Source organism: Gekko japonicus, unplaced genomic scaffold, assembly GCF_001447785.1.
Source record: "Gekko japonicus isolate JY-2015 unplaced genomic scaffold, Gekko_japonicus_V1.1 scaffold7, whole genome shotgun sequence".
In the NCBI taxonomy this organism is placed as follows: Eukaryota; Metazoa; Chordata; class Lepidosauria; order Squamata; family Gekkonidae; genus Gekko; species Gekko japonicus.
Genome location: NW_015159711.1, coordinates 465472 through 480557, shown reverse-complemented (window position 1 = coordinate 480557; position 15086 = coordinate 465472). Strand labels below are relative to the sequence as shown.

Genomic DNA, 15086 nt, shown 5'->3' with positions numbered 1-15086 from the left:
CAGAGCCCTCAGGGGGTGAGCGGTATACAAATGGAAGGATAAATAAATAAAATCTGGAGATTATTTGTAACACCAGAACTCTAAAATGCCTGACTCCACCTTTTGGCAGATCCTAGTCTTAATAAAAATATTATTTTATTTTTAGAATTTTTCTAATGGACTTTTTAATTAAAAAATATAGATGTGTATTTGGGATTATAACAATAACATCTGTAATTTATTTATTTCTGGAAATGTTGGTATTTTGTTTGCAGTCTTTCCTCTCCCCACTCCCTTCAAGTAATTTTTAATTTTTCCCCTAAATAATAAATTTACTTGGTATATGCAGCTGCAGGGACTCCAATCACAAAGCCAGACACAAATCAAACCAATAAATGAATCTTAATGTCCAGTGTACAATGTCAAAATAAGTTTACAATGTTAAAAGTTGGGGTTTTTAAAATGTAAAACGAAGTATTTTGTACGTTGTTAGTTTGTGTGCATGTACATACGCACAAAATACAGGCACATCGACTTGAAATTGAATAACGTCCACAAGTCACAGGCCTCGCGACATAACTGCCGTCAGGGGGAAACAATGGCATCACTCCTCGCCAACTGTGCTTGAGATGACGTCACCTTCCCGTTCTTTCTGCACCAAAATAGTTCGGTTCGTCACCATCCGAGCCGTTGGATGAAATGGTCTCCATGGCAACCGCCGCGAGCGGCTCAACCGCCAAGAAGCGTGTTACGCGCGCCCATTTCCCCCGATAGGTTGAGCTGGGCGCGAGCGAGGACTGGGGAGAGAGAGAGGTTGCAGCGAAAAATTCCCCCCCCCCCATACTAGAATACTCTTCCCTTTCGGCTGTTGTCGTCGAAATGAGGACCCTCTCTTAACCTATCAGAAGCTGAGGTGAGTGTGGGCGCGGCTTGCGGATGCGAGCCGGTGCAGGGGGGTATAAATAGCCAGGTGCCACACGGAGGCTGCCATTTGTCTAGAGGGGGTTCTTCAGCGGGTGTGCTGGCGACACTACTGGTTGTGTCAGAAGGTGGTCTAACTGGAGGTAAGTGAGGAAGGAAAGCCCATGTCTTCTTTTCCCACTGAAGGATGCTTATTTTTTTATTTATTTCAATGTATAGCTTCTAGCTTTCCTTCTTTGCAGGGTCAGTCTTCCAACTGTCAAGGTACTTACGCTGGAGGTTCCCCCTTAAGCTTTATGGATGGGTAGTTATGAAGTAGAGAGATGTGGGTTGGGAGGTGCTCTTGATTACTTAGTCTACTTCAGTCCTTGGAACTGTACCCAGTCTGCACTGGTGTCTGGTGCTTCCAAGATATGCCCCCCCCCCCGTCCTTTGTTGGCTTTACGCTTTACTTCACTTGCTGCTTAGGCTTTATGTTTAACCTTTTAATAAAGCTCTTTTACTTGCTGAATGGGCCCTCTTTTATGTCTTCTGACACACACCCCATTTTCAGGTAGTTAATTTTTGTTTCTGTTGTCATTTTCTTGGTTGCTTCATTTGTGTAACTTACTTTATATTGGCATTTTAAACAACCTTTTCTCCACCTGACCCGCCCGTCCCTGTAACCCAGAGCGCAAAAAGTATGAGGAGGGAGTAGCAATAACTGAAGAAAAGAAAGAAATAGAAAGGGCTGAGGTGTGAATGTTGCTGACATGGGTAGTATGCAGAGAACTATTACCAAGCAGCTGGTATCAAGACTAATCTATAAAAGTGTCATACTCACATTTCTAAGACTTTCTGACAAGCAGACAAGATAATTAGGCATTTCTCATGGCTTTGTTTGTGCTCCTTTATCCAACAATGTTGGATCAGGCCAGTGACCCATCCAGTCCAACACTCTGTGTCACACAGTGGCCAAAAATACCAGGTGCCATCAGGAGGTCTAGCAATGGGGCCAGGACACTAGAAGCCCTCCCACTGTTGACCCCCCAGCACCAAGAATACAGTGCATCCCTTGCCCCAGATTGAGAGGTCCTACCTTGTGGCTAATAGCCACTGATGGACCTCTGCACTGATGGACCTTCTCTGTCTTCTTCTGCAGTGTATTCGTTTGGCATGCTGCCCATTGTAGCCTTCTCCCACAGTCTGCCTGGTATAAACCCTTTTCTCTTTACTAGGTGTAATAGTTTCATTTGCTTTAACAGGGGGCGGGGACCCTGGCTTAATTTCTACTTGTGCCATCAGTGCTTTCCTGTCTATCTTGTTATCACCACCCCCAGAACTGCTTGCCACAAAATAGATCCCAATACACCTACACCCATTTCAGACACCTTTTATGCTTGCTAGTTGAGTCTGTCCTCAGTTGCCGTATGCTGGCTAGTCATCTCTCTCCTTTGAAGTTCTGTTTGAAAGTATTCCATTCTTTCAGTTGTTCCTGCCTCTGGTATACCCTTGCAGCAATGAACTATTCAGAGATGCTTCCCAAAGCAATCTTTTTATGCCACCCTTGAAGTCTTCTCCCCCTATCCATGCATCTTTATTTTAACCACTCAAAAGTTGCCTAGCCTTCACTGGTGGCAAGGTATCCACTGTATTTCTGTTTGGCAAATCACTGGCTACCCCTAGTCAAACTCATTCTGGCAATGCCCTATTGTTCCTTTGCTATCTCCTTTCTCTGTGATCTCCTTCTTCTTGGTAATCTTTGCTCCTTGTGCTTGGCACAGGCAATTAGGGCCCAGTAATAGTGTCTTTCTGAACCATCATCTTTGTGTTTTATTGGCCTGTCATTGAGCGTAGGTTGTCAGATTCTGTAGTCCTAGCCTCTACCTCTTTGTGTACTGTTTCACTTTCTTATTCTGTTTCCATGACTGTTATGCCTCCTGCTCCCCAAGCAGGTTAATTGTATGTGACCAGCTGATCTTTCTTTGTAGAACAAGCAGAAATATGATCAAGCACGAAGTTACCTAGATGTTAGCAGCTCTATTAGCAGGGTGCGGACAGGCGTATGTCTCTGAATGCGTGTTTGCTTGGGCATATACTTGACAGATTGGCATGTTAAGGGAGAGAAGGGATATCAAGGAAGCAATATTTTAAACTTTTATCTTTGCAACTTCCGACTCCTAGCTTCCCTAGCCATGCCATGCTTCCCAGTGCCATGGAACCAATTTGGAGGGCCGCCTCTCCGCTTCAGCTGAGAAGTGCCTGTCTTGAGTAGGGGAGATCTAGCACATCTCCTGTGTGAGGCATGTGAAGGGGGGGGGGACTTGCTAGATCAATGTTTCATCTACTTGTGATTATTTAAGCTGTACGCCGTGGGTGAGGGGAAGGTGACAACTGGCCTTTAGGCTCCCTCCTTGGATTGTACCTCAGTTAACTTTTCTTTCTCCACCCCTTGTAGGGTTGCTAACCTCCAGGTGGCACCCGGAGATCTCCTGCTATTACAATTGATCTCCAGGTAACCAAGATTAGTTCCCCTTGAGAAAATGGCTGCTTTGGAGCATGGACTCTGATGAGTTATACCTTGCTGAGGTCCCTCCCATCCCCAAACCCTGCTCTCCCCAGGCTCCACTCCAAAAATCTCCATGTATTTCCAACTCACAGCCAGCAACCGTAACCCCTTGTCCAAACACTCTCCCTGTTCTCCTCTTTCTACTCTGCAATGGATATATGGCTACAGAAAGATGCTGCTAGATTCTGTAACTGTGCAGAAAACCTAGTGTCCTCCTGGAGAAGAGGGTGTGTGTGCGTGTGCACGCATGTACGTGTACATTTCTGGGAAATATGTTTTCAAAACTCCCAATTCTCCCCCCCCCCTGAAGCTCCCTTGCAGCTTCAGTGACCCACGGGGCAGGACTGGGCACACATACCCTTAGGCCAGTTCTTTTTTCCTCCTCTGGGCACTGGTGGACATAGGGTTGCCAAATCCGGGTTGAGAAATTTCTTGAGATTTGGGGGTGAGGTATGGGAAGCAGGGAGTCTGGGAAGGGGAGGGAGTTCAGCAGGCATGTGATGCCATGGAGTTTCTCCTCTAAAGCTGCTATTTTCTCCAGAGGAATTGATCTGTGTAGTCTGGAGGTCAGTTGAAATTCTGGTATCTCTCCAGGCCCCACCTGAAGTTTGGCAGCCCTAGGTGGACTTCCTTCAAATAGCCCTGGAGCAAGCTGAGCCAGATTGCCCTTTCAGTGCTGCTGGAATGAATCAATACAGACTCAGGCTATGGTGATAACAGGTGTCATTATCATTGCCTGTGTCTAAGGCATACAGCTATTTGTGGTGCTTCCAGCGCTGCAATGGGTCTGCTAATAAAACAGTGGCCTACTGGGACCTTTCTGGTGTGTTCAAGGGCCAGACCAACCCTGTAGCCAGTTCTTCTCTAGCAAATAGCTCTCTGTGGTGGTTGCTTCCAGTTTACCAGTGGGTATGATTATTGAGCAAATGCAGCATATGATGTGGGAACCCACATCAGGACTTCCTTTGTTATAAGGAATCCAGTTCCAGTTAGACAGCTGAGTTGCTCTTCTGCACCAAAAACAGATGCTTGAGGCACCATAAAAAACCCCTATCATTTATTGTGATGGCAGAAACTGAGCAATGTGAAGTTTAAAAAGCAACATTCAGAAACCACTGGGAGAAAACATTTATTTTATTTATTTTTATTTATTACATTTATACCCTGCCCTCCAAGTTATGGCCAGCTCAGGGTGCTTTGCTGCTTGACCTGAAAATCACCACTCTTCAACAAAGGGAGTCTGTGACATAAGATTGTTGAATCAAGAGCGATCAGTAAGTCCAATTGTATCAACCAAGATTTAAACAGTGGTGACACTACCATGACAGCTGCTATAAATGGCTTTATAGTTGTTGTAAATGGCCACTGGATTTAACTGGTATACTTTTAAGTTTTGCATGGAAATATGGAACATACTGTAGATGTAAAGTAATAGATAAGCATAGTGATGAGTTATAAAAGATGCAAGGTGGCCTGGAGATTAGAATGCCCTCTGAGGAAGAAGTGGTAAAAGAATTCCAAAGAATGTTTCAACTCTTAGAACATAAGGGCAAATAAATGCATAAATACCTTGGAGGGTAAATCATCAAGGAGGGCAAATTAGCGAGATGAATGAGGGGCCCCTGGAGGATGTAGTATGATAATGATCATGGGTAATGAAATATAGTAAATGTTTATAGGGGCTATGAATTAGTAGTAAAGAAGAACAGAAGACAATTATTGTTGTTCAGTCGCACAGTCGAGTCCGACTCTTCGCGACCCCATGGATCAGCTCCCGCCAGGCCCTCCTGTCTTCTGCCGTCCTTTGAAGTTTGCTCAGTTTCATGTTCGTTGCATCGATGACACTGTCTAACCATCTGATCCTTTGCCGTCCCCGTCTTCTTTGACCTTCAATCTTTCCCAGCATCAGGGTCTTCTCCAGTGAGTGCTCCCTTCTCATTTGGTGGCCAAAGTATTTGAGCTTCGGTTTCATTATCTGGCCTTCCAGGGAACAGTCAGGGTTGATTTCTTTTAGGATTGACTGATTTGATCTCCTTGCAGTCCAAGGGACTCTCAAGAGTCTTCTCCAGCACCATAGTTCAAAAGAATCTATTCTTCGGCGCTCGGCCTTCCTTATAGTCCAACTCTCGCAGCCATACATGACTACTGGGAATACCATTGCTTTGACCATGCGGACTTTTGTTGGCAGGGTGATGTCTCTACTTTTTATCATGCTGTTTAGGTTCGCCATCGCTTTCCTCCCAAGGAGCAGGCGTCTTTTAATTTCATGGCTGCTGTCACAGTCTGCGGTGATCTGGGATCCCCGGAACGTGAAGTCTGTCACTACTTCCACGACTTCCCCTTCTATTTGCCAAGGAGTGATGGGGCCGGATGCCATGATCTTAGTTCATAGGATGAACCAAAATAGCATTTGCCTCACTTAACCAAGTAATAGGATACTGCTCAGAAAAACCTGCTTCTCTTTTCCAGCAATCTGGATTTCACGAAGAAGGCAAGTAGCCGCAGGGTTTCTTTGCAGGGGGCTGGCAAGGGAGACGACCATATGTGCTGCATTGGCATTAACTCGTGTGTGTGTGTGTGTGTTATTATTATTATTATTATTATTATTATAATAATAATAATAATAATAATAATATCTGGAATTTATGCATGTTGAAATATTGTAACCAGAATGAAGGATGCTGTCAGTGCAAGGTATAAAAATGTGATTGTGACTGTAAATTTTGGAACACTTGGCTGTTTGGTCTGTTCCCCTTTATCCAAATAAAGCTTTGGAAATGGAGACCCTGGTTGTGGTTTTGAGGCTTGCTGCATGCCAGGTCAGTGACCCATTTGGTCGCCAGGAGTGTCACAAACAGAACAAAGGGATAGCAAGAGAAACAATTCTCCCATTTCTTCCTTTCCTGTTCTGCTTAGCAGACACAGATAAGATTCCTCTTTGGTAGTATGTTTGGATTTGGAAACTCTGATAGACTTCTAGATACTCCCTTAACACCCTTTCTTCCACCACAAGAATCCTTAAGGCACTGGATCAAGGTGAATACAGTATGGAAAAGTACCAAGTGAAAACAAAGTCTGACACTTTTAATCTGAGGTACAGGGTTTATTTGGGGGGGGGGAATGTTACACATAGGGGAAGGCGATGTCTGCTGTGGAGGAGGAAACTCCTTCAGAGTAGCAGTACAGCAAGGAAAATACAAGTCGAGTAGAATGTTAATGTCTACTAGATTTGAATTTTGTTCTGTTACTACAGACTTGACACAGCTATTTGCCTGACACAGCACAGAAAGGAAACCCAAAATACAATGCTGTCTCTACTGACTCCAAGTAGTTGCATACCGTAGTTGCATTTCTATTAGTTCTCAAGTGTTTTTGAAATTCCAGTGTCTGTAGCATAACACGAATGGATACATCCTCGCAAGGACAATACTTGGTGTCACCTTGTATGCTCCATAGGAAATGTGCATGGAGCTCATACCCGCACTCACGTTTAGAAGTGCTCAGTTTGATGGACAATTGGCATTTCCTTTTGGGGGGAAGAACAGCCAAGTGATCATGATCAGTTTTGGAGATGAAAGAAAATGCGAGTTCTTACCTGCCAAAAAAACCAACTTTATTTAAAATATTTTTTTGGTGCATATCCACCTGATCAGGGTCCCCAAGGTGGTGTCCATAAAAACATAAAAATATTTGAACAATTAAAATCAACATTTAAAATTATAAAGTAATTTAGTAAAAATGCAAACAAGACTAGAACTAGGGAGGGGGGCCAACAAAGGGTACCCTAAACAGACCAAAAAAGTCTTCACTAGCAGAAGGAAGACACTAATAGAGGGAGACAGACAAATATCCCTGGGGTTCTCATGTGGCTGTTTCTGGGGCAATAATACAGCCATATGCATTTGTGGGAAGTTTACTCAGTGAAGAAAAATGTATACAATCAATGGGGAGAATCATTAGGCATGTAAGCGAATCATCATTACAGTGTACCTCGGGTTTTATGGCCTTTAAACCCCACTGTTGTCATCCCCCTTTCTACATGTAAATATTTAATCTAATGACTGAGAATTCACTTCATACATCTGATGAGCTGGCCTCTTAACCACAGAAGCTTATGCTATAATGCAGCTTGTCTTTAAGGCGCAACAAAATTCCCTTTTGTTTATGTAAGGGTTGTAATTCTGTCTGTTGGTTTGTGCAAGGGGTGAGGTTTGAAGGCAAGTGACTCAGCAGGCTTGAGGAAGCTAAGCAGGTCTGGGTAGTGTCTGGATGGGGTACTGCCAGGAATCCGAGGTGTGCTTGTCTTGTGCTTCCTGGAGGAAAGTTGAGATATAAATTATGTATTCATTTATTTTAAAACATGTATACCCTGGTGTCAAGGAGTCTAAAGCTGAACCCTGTGGGTCACAAGGGCTGTTGCATACAAGTAATCAAACCTTTGTTTTATTAAAATATTGTGAAGTTTTAATTTCTATTAAAACAAAGATTTATTCAACTGGCAACACAGTGCTCTAAAGTCTTACAGCAGAAAAACAAGAAAATTGGCTTAACTATCTAACACATTTGCAAGACTTGCATTTTGTATGTTGCTATTTATTGCAATATAAACATATCATAGTCCAGGCCTTCAGTCCATGAGAATCCAAGCTAGCCTTTCCCCCCCACATCCTTAGCTCAATTATAGTTTTTTTACCAAGCAGTATCAGGTGATGATGACATCCAATCAGCACACAGTCTAGAAAACTACCTCATCACTCCTGGTCTCCTCCCTCCCACCTGTGGGCTGCAGGTTCTCAAGAGAAGCTAATCACCACTTTTCAGCTCTGGCCTTGAAGATGATAAGGGCTATGTAGGCTGAGAGATCAATTAGTAACACCTGCAGGGTGGAACAGCCTGTTACCATTCAAATTAATCCTTGGGGGTGGGAGCCAGGGTGCTTCACCTTGCACAAGCTTACATACCTAGGTAAAGCAACTATAGTTCTATTAGGCAAGGTAGAACAACCTTTTCATAGCAACATAAGCAATGCATCTTGTCTTTAGGGTGTAACAAGACTCCTCATTGTTTATGTAGGGATTGTAATTCTGTCTGTTGGTTTGTGTAAGGGGTGAGGTTTGAAGGCATGTGACTCAGCAGTCTTGAGGAAGCTGTGCAGGTCTGGGCAGTGTCTGGATGGGGTAATGCTAGGAATCTGAGGTGTGCTGGCCTTGTGCTCCCTGGAGGAAAGCTGGGATATAAATTACATATTCATTTATTTTAAAACATGTATACCCTGCACTCCCAGCAGAACTCTATCCAGGTAGTGTCCACAGAAACATGTAAACAGTAATCAAAGGCAGCAAATACATAAAGTTGAAACCTCGCACTAAAATGACTGAACCAGCATTTCATTTTTAAATTAAAAAAATAAAATAAAAAACTATCACAATGAGAACAGAAGTATCTGATGATTCTAATAAAGGATAATATCAATGGGGAATGGCATCCCATTGAATGGAGTAGGGAAGAGCAACCACCACAATTGACAAGGACAAAACAAAACCCACAAAAATATAGGAGCAGCCTGATGTTAAAATAGAGAATGCTAAGGCAGCCCCTGGAGGATGCTATGCCAAGCTGTGGGGGGGGGGGGAGTTTTGAGGCAAACAGACCCAGTGATGCTGTCAGAGCCACTTGGCTCAGCTTGGTAAGCCCCCTAGCTCTAGAATGAAACTGTTTGCTTGCCTTTAGCCTCATAGCCAGCTCCAGCAGCTAAGGGGCTCTACTTCCATGCTGCTTTCTGCTGTCAGGCTGCAAGGTCTGCACATGTGTACTCAGATTCTGGTTAAGACTGTGATCTGATTGGGAAGGCAGGGTCTTAAAAAGCATACTTCTGCTGGACATAGGTAGGTTAGGCTGAGAGTGTATAAATGGTTCAAGGTCACCCAGCAAGCTTCCATGGTGAGTGTGGATTCAAACCATGGATTTCCCAGATCGTAGTCTGAGTCTTTAATAGCTATACCATGCTGGCTCTCATATGAAGGATTCTCTTTTGCCTGAGCTACTTTTGGGCTCCCAGTGTGTGATATAAGTGATGGTGGTGGTTTCCACAAGGGGGCAGGCTTGTTTGGTTTTCCTTGTTTCTGGTGCAGCTGCCAGTAGAGAGCAGCATGGGGGGGGGGGTTCCCCACAAAGCAGGGTTCACTGCAGTTTCCCTGCCCCAGTCCCCCAGCGGCAGCTGTCTACCCTCCTCTGAACCACTGTGGATTTGTTAAACTGCCAATTGAATATTGTGTCAATATAACATTATAAGCACTTCTCTTAATCCCCAGCTTTCTTATCCAACCCCTTCCATTTCAGAGAGATGCTTTCCCCCTAGGGTTGTCTTACCCTTGGTCCAAGGAGCTTATTCTCTGGGTTGGGACTGTGGTGTGTTCACTAATCTGCATGAAGCAGCAGTTCTGGGCTTCATGTCAGGTTGGAGCCAAACAAGATTTCCTGTGAAAAATCAGGGACCCAGCCTCCTGTGGCTTGGCTAGGGAAGGGAGTCTTTCAGGCAGCTGAGTAGGCTGATGTAGGAACAAGCCCCCCTCTGAACCTGTTTTGGCATTTAAAAAGTTCAGGGGGGGTCAAGCGTGCTGCAGTGTGGGCCTGATCAGGATTGGGAGCTTGTAGCATTTTAAAATGGTGCCCTTGTGGCAGCCATCAGAATGCCATCACATTTAGTTTCACTCTTACTGCACTGCAGATAGAACTTCTCAGGACCCCGTTGGTTTTTAATAATGGATCACTGTCTGTGATCCTATATATTACCTTGCACTGAGAAAAATTCTGTATCTTGTATTCTAATAGGAAAGTCCAGATATCTTTAGATATTTAAATCCAGTGGCTGGAGATGTGAATGGGCAAGACAGATCTTTGTGCAAACCTGAAAAGGGCCGTAGGTTTGCAGAAAAATGTGAAATCTAAAAAAAAACACACCAGGCAGCTTAAAAAATCTTAAAATGATAAAAGGTGCACCTGTAGTTTAAGCAACAGATTCCTTCGATGGCTGTTGCTAGTCAACCACAGTATTCCAAGTTTGGCTCTGTCAGTAGAAGGCAGGGTGGGGAATAGGGCCCTTTCCAGCCCTATTTTGGCCTTTGAGGGAGAACTCAATAGGACCAGGTCTAGCTAGAGTTGCTAGCTCCAGGTTGGGAAATTCTTGGAGATCTTGTAATGGAGTCTGAGGAGTGCAGGGACGGGGAGGGGAGTGGCCTCATCATGGTATGATGCTGCAGAGTCTACCCTCCAAAGCAGCCATTTTATCCAGGGAGACAGATGTCTGCAGTTCAGTTGCAATTCTGGAGGATCTCCAGGTCCCACCTAGAGGCTGGCAGCCCTGGGCCTGACAGCAACCTCTGAGTGACTTGATGCCACCTGACTTGCATGACTCAAGTAGGCCTGGCTGCTTCCTACTGTTCAACAGCAACCACCCTATGAAAGATGGTGTGATTTTGCAGTTAAGAACTTCAAATTAGGGTCTGTGAGACCGGGTTCATATCCCCATCTTGCTGTGGAAGCTGACTGGGTGATTTTGGACCCGTCACATATTTTCAGCCTAATCTACTTCACAGGGCTGTTGTGTGGATAAAAAGGAAAAAAGATTAATGTAAGCTGCATTGATCCCCACTGTGGAGAAAGGTGGGGTATAAATGAAGTAAATAAAGAATAAATATAGCTGAAGATGGGAGGCAGATAAAGGTAGGTTGGTGAATGGCTGAGAAGGGGAGAATGAGGCAGGGAGAAGATATGGGAATTGCCAAAAGGGGGGAAAGAGGTTAGGAAATTCCTAGAAATTTGGGTGGGGTTTGAGGAGGGGAGGGACCTCAGAGGGGTATAATGCCATAGACTCCCCTCCACCCTCCAAAGCGTCCACTTCCTCCAGGGGAACTAGGATTGTCAACCTCCAGGTGGCTGCTGGAGATCACTCAGAAGTACAACTGCTTTCCCACATGACAGAGATCGGTTCTCCTGGAGAAAATGGCTGCTTTGGAGGGTGGACTTTATGGCACTATACCCTGCTGAGGTTGCTTCCTTCCCCAAACCTTGCCCTCCCAAGGCTGTATCCCCAAGTCTCCAGGGATTTTCCAGCCTTATTCTGGCAAACCATAAGGGGAATTGATCTCTTTAGTTGGGAAATCTGTTCTGATTCCAGGAGATCTCCAGCCCCCACTCAGAGGTTGGCAACCCTAGAAGAAGGCAGGAAAAGAAGAGAGGCTATGGGGGCTTTCAGGAAAGGGAAAAAGGAGATAGTGTGGGGGGGGGATGAGATGCTTCCCACTTGTATGTATCTAAGAAAGTGAGCTCTCGTCCACAAAATGTTATGCTAGATTAAAAACAAAGAATTTGTTGGTCTTTAAGGTGCTGAAGACTCCTGTTTATCTTAAACTTGGTGGATTGGCTCCTTTACCTTTGCTCTGCAAACACTTCTCTCTGGGCATTGCGGAGCTGGTCCTCTTTTGTGATCTAGTACAAGCAGAAGTGGCTATTGCCAGAGGAAGTGGGCTCTACAGCAGGGGACAGCCTCCACTGTGCCTGGAAAAATGGTATAGGATCCCTGCTGGTATCTCTTCTATAGTCTCCCCCTCCACAGTATTGTCTTTCATTTCATTTTGTTGTAGTGAAAATGGAACTATGGTGTCTGTCCTATAGTTTGTTCCAAATTTTGTATTCCATTACCACCCCCTAGTTAAAAAAATCTCTTTACTCATAGTGCTGCAGCAGGGCTACATTCCTGCAGCAATTGAAGAAGCAATGGGAGACCTATAAATCCTCTGGTTCTGCTGCCTGTCACACGTAGAAACTGCTGCATAGGCAGTGCTACCCAATACAGTATGTAAACTGAAGGTCAATCTGATGCTTAGATGACACACACCAGGAGTTATGGGCTGTAACAGAAGTGTCTAAAAATTAAAACCGGAATTGCATTGGTACGGTAAGCAACTATCTGTAACTGATCTGAAGACAAAACGTGAGCACTGCTGTCTAAAAATGTGGGGTAAGTTTGCAGATTGTCTACTGTTCTCAAGTGGCTAAGAATAAAGCCCTGGGACTGCATCCAGGCTAAGCTGGCATTTCTACCAGTTCTCCCTTTCCAGTGCATCAAGTCTCCCTTCATGTCATTCCTCAGGGTCCCATAATCCCCAGGAGCAGCATTTTGTGGAGATCAGTGCACTGGAGTAGCAGGAGGGAGGCAAGAAATTTCTATTCAGCCATTGGGAAATTTAGCCTGGATTCAACTCTTGGTAATAAACACATTTTGAGTTACGCAATTTATAAACCTAAAGTGCTTCCATCAGTATTGAGTAATCTCTGGGGTGTAATGCAAGTGAAATTGAGTGCCAAAATCCCATTGGTTTTAACAGGAAGGAACATGCTTAACTCTTCTGTAGGTAGGGTAGCATAACTTCAGCTGGATCACTCCCGTGCATCAATTAAAATAGTGCATGTAACAAGCAATCTGAAGATTGTACAATCAATGTATAAAATACAGCTAAGATTAAAACAGCAGCAGACAGCTAGCAGGCTGTACACACAATGACATCTTGCATTGCTTTCTTAAAACAGAGTTGGTATATCAGCTTTAATTTAGCAATAGATTGCAAATATTTTGTACACATGCAGATTCTCTCATCACTTTTCCATAGTTGTTCCATGCCCACATCCATTCGTCTAGCACAGTGGTTCCCAAACTTATTTGGCTTACCGCCCCCTCTTTGGAAAAAAAATTACTTAGCGCCCCCCTGGAAATCTACCTTCAAGAAGTGGACAAAAAGATGCAGTGACCGTAAAGAAAGATGTTGTTGTAAATAAAACACTTTGAAGCTCGAATAAAAGTATTATATAAAATCAACCATAGTAACATTTGCGTACACACAAGATAATTAAGATAACAAAGGATAATATTAAAATAAAAATCACAAATTACATTAAAATAATCCTAATGAGAAGGATGAACCTGGTGCACTGCTATCAATTTATTAATGTTTGGCTCTATTTTTGTCAGCAGCAATATTAAATCACCACGATTAGCTATTTGCAGTCGGATTCTTTTTTTAGTTAACAGATTTGTGACTGCACTTGAACCCACGTTCCACTAAATATGTTGAAGGAAATGTGATTAGAAACTTTTGTACTATAGCCCATAATCCAGGGAAAAGTGTAGGTATCTGCTTTTGCAGCCAGAACTGTTGGTAGCCATCTTTGAATTTAAATTTAAATTCCTCATTTGTTGTTACTTCTATAAATTCTTCTTGTAATTCTGGAGATTATTCTGTGTCCTTGAAAAAGGGTCCAAAGCCCAGTCAGGTATGCTCATTTTAAGAATATCTTCAAATCGTTGATTAAAGTCAGAATAAAGAGCCTCCAAGTGCTGACAACAGGTAAACAAGTCTTCATCATGTTTTTCTACTGTTGATAAATTTGAAAACTGGCTGAATTCCCCTCATCCTAAATTTTGTTTGTACAGAAGAAGGTTTGCCGCAAATGCAGAAATGACAGTTTTTGTTGTGATTAAATTCAGCTCATCGCCTTGGAACTGTAGATTTGTTTCATTAAATTTATTAAACAAGTCTGTCAAATAAGCTATGTCTTTTTTGGAATCAATCAAGTTGGCTCAGAAAGCATCAACTTTGTTTTCTAGGAACTCTAGCACTGAGTCAAAGAGTTTATAAAACCGATCCAAACAGGCACCATTTGATAGCCAACGAACTTCTATATGAAGCAGCAAGCGATTGAATTCTTCATCGTTTTCAATACAAAGTTGTCCAAACAATCTGTCATTCAGTGAATTGCTTCTGATTTTGTTGACCGCTTTAATGACATAATATAATGACTTATGTAGGCGTTCACTCAGACAACTAGATGTTGACGATGAATGACACAGTGTATAGTGAATACATTTGGAACCACTTTTTTAAATATGCAAGAAACCCCTGTAGCGCCCCATCATCGCTGGAGCACCATCAGTAGCAACTGACAATATATTACTCAGGGGAATTTCTTTTTCTTTAAAAAAACTCTTCCAATGTATGAAATATTGATTTTCCTTTGGTATCTGTTTGCAAATTTTTTAGCAAATAATAATTCTTGGCAATTTTTTCCTTCTTGCTAAAAGCAAAGCTTCATTTCCTGGCAAAGTTGACTCATCAAGCTGTATAGAGAACTGAGATGTTTTAAAATATTCACATAATGAGTCTTCAACATCTTGAGCCATTTCATCAATTCTTAGTTGCACTGTTTTATTGCTTAAAGAAATTTTCTTGGTAATATCAGATGCTGGCTTCTGTAGCATGGTGCGTATTACCTCACTTATAGCTGGTAGAATTAGTTCTTCACCAACAGAATGCGGTTTTCCCAATTTAGCAATCAGTAACAAAATGTTGTAAGATGCACGCAGCCCATCATCATCTTGTTTGGATGCTATTGAGAAGAGTTTTGGCAATGTCGGCTATCTCAAAAAGTTTTCTTTAAGTGCTTGAAAATAAGATAAATCGTTATATTTCTTATCAGCATGAACTTTTGTCAAATGTTCTTGTAGTCTTGAAGGCTTTATAGCAGGGGTGGCGAACAAGTTTGACAAAAAGAGCCAAAATGGTAATGTAGTTTAGTCAGAGAG

General features: G+C 43.1%; 1 protein-coding gene across 1 annotated transcript in view; it reads left to right on the top strand.

The window, feature by feature from the left end:
* Positions 1-996: 996 nt before the first annotated feature.
* The window catches only part of LOC107113798 (L-threonine 3-dehydrogenase, mitochondrial-like), a 60380-nt gene continuing 46290 nt past the window's right edge, over positions 997-15086 (top strand). Inside the window, exon 1 of the mRNA XM_015416269.1 lies at positions 997-1043. The gene's annotated coding sequence lies outside the window, so the exon portion shown is untranslated. The remainder of the gene's footprint in view (positions 1044-15086) is intronic.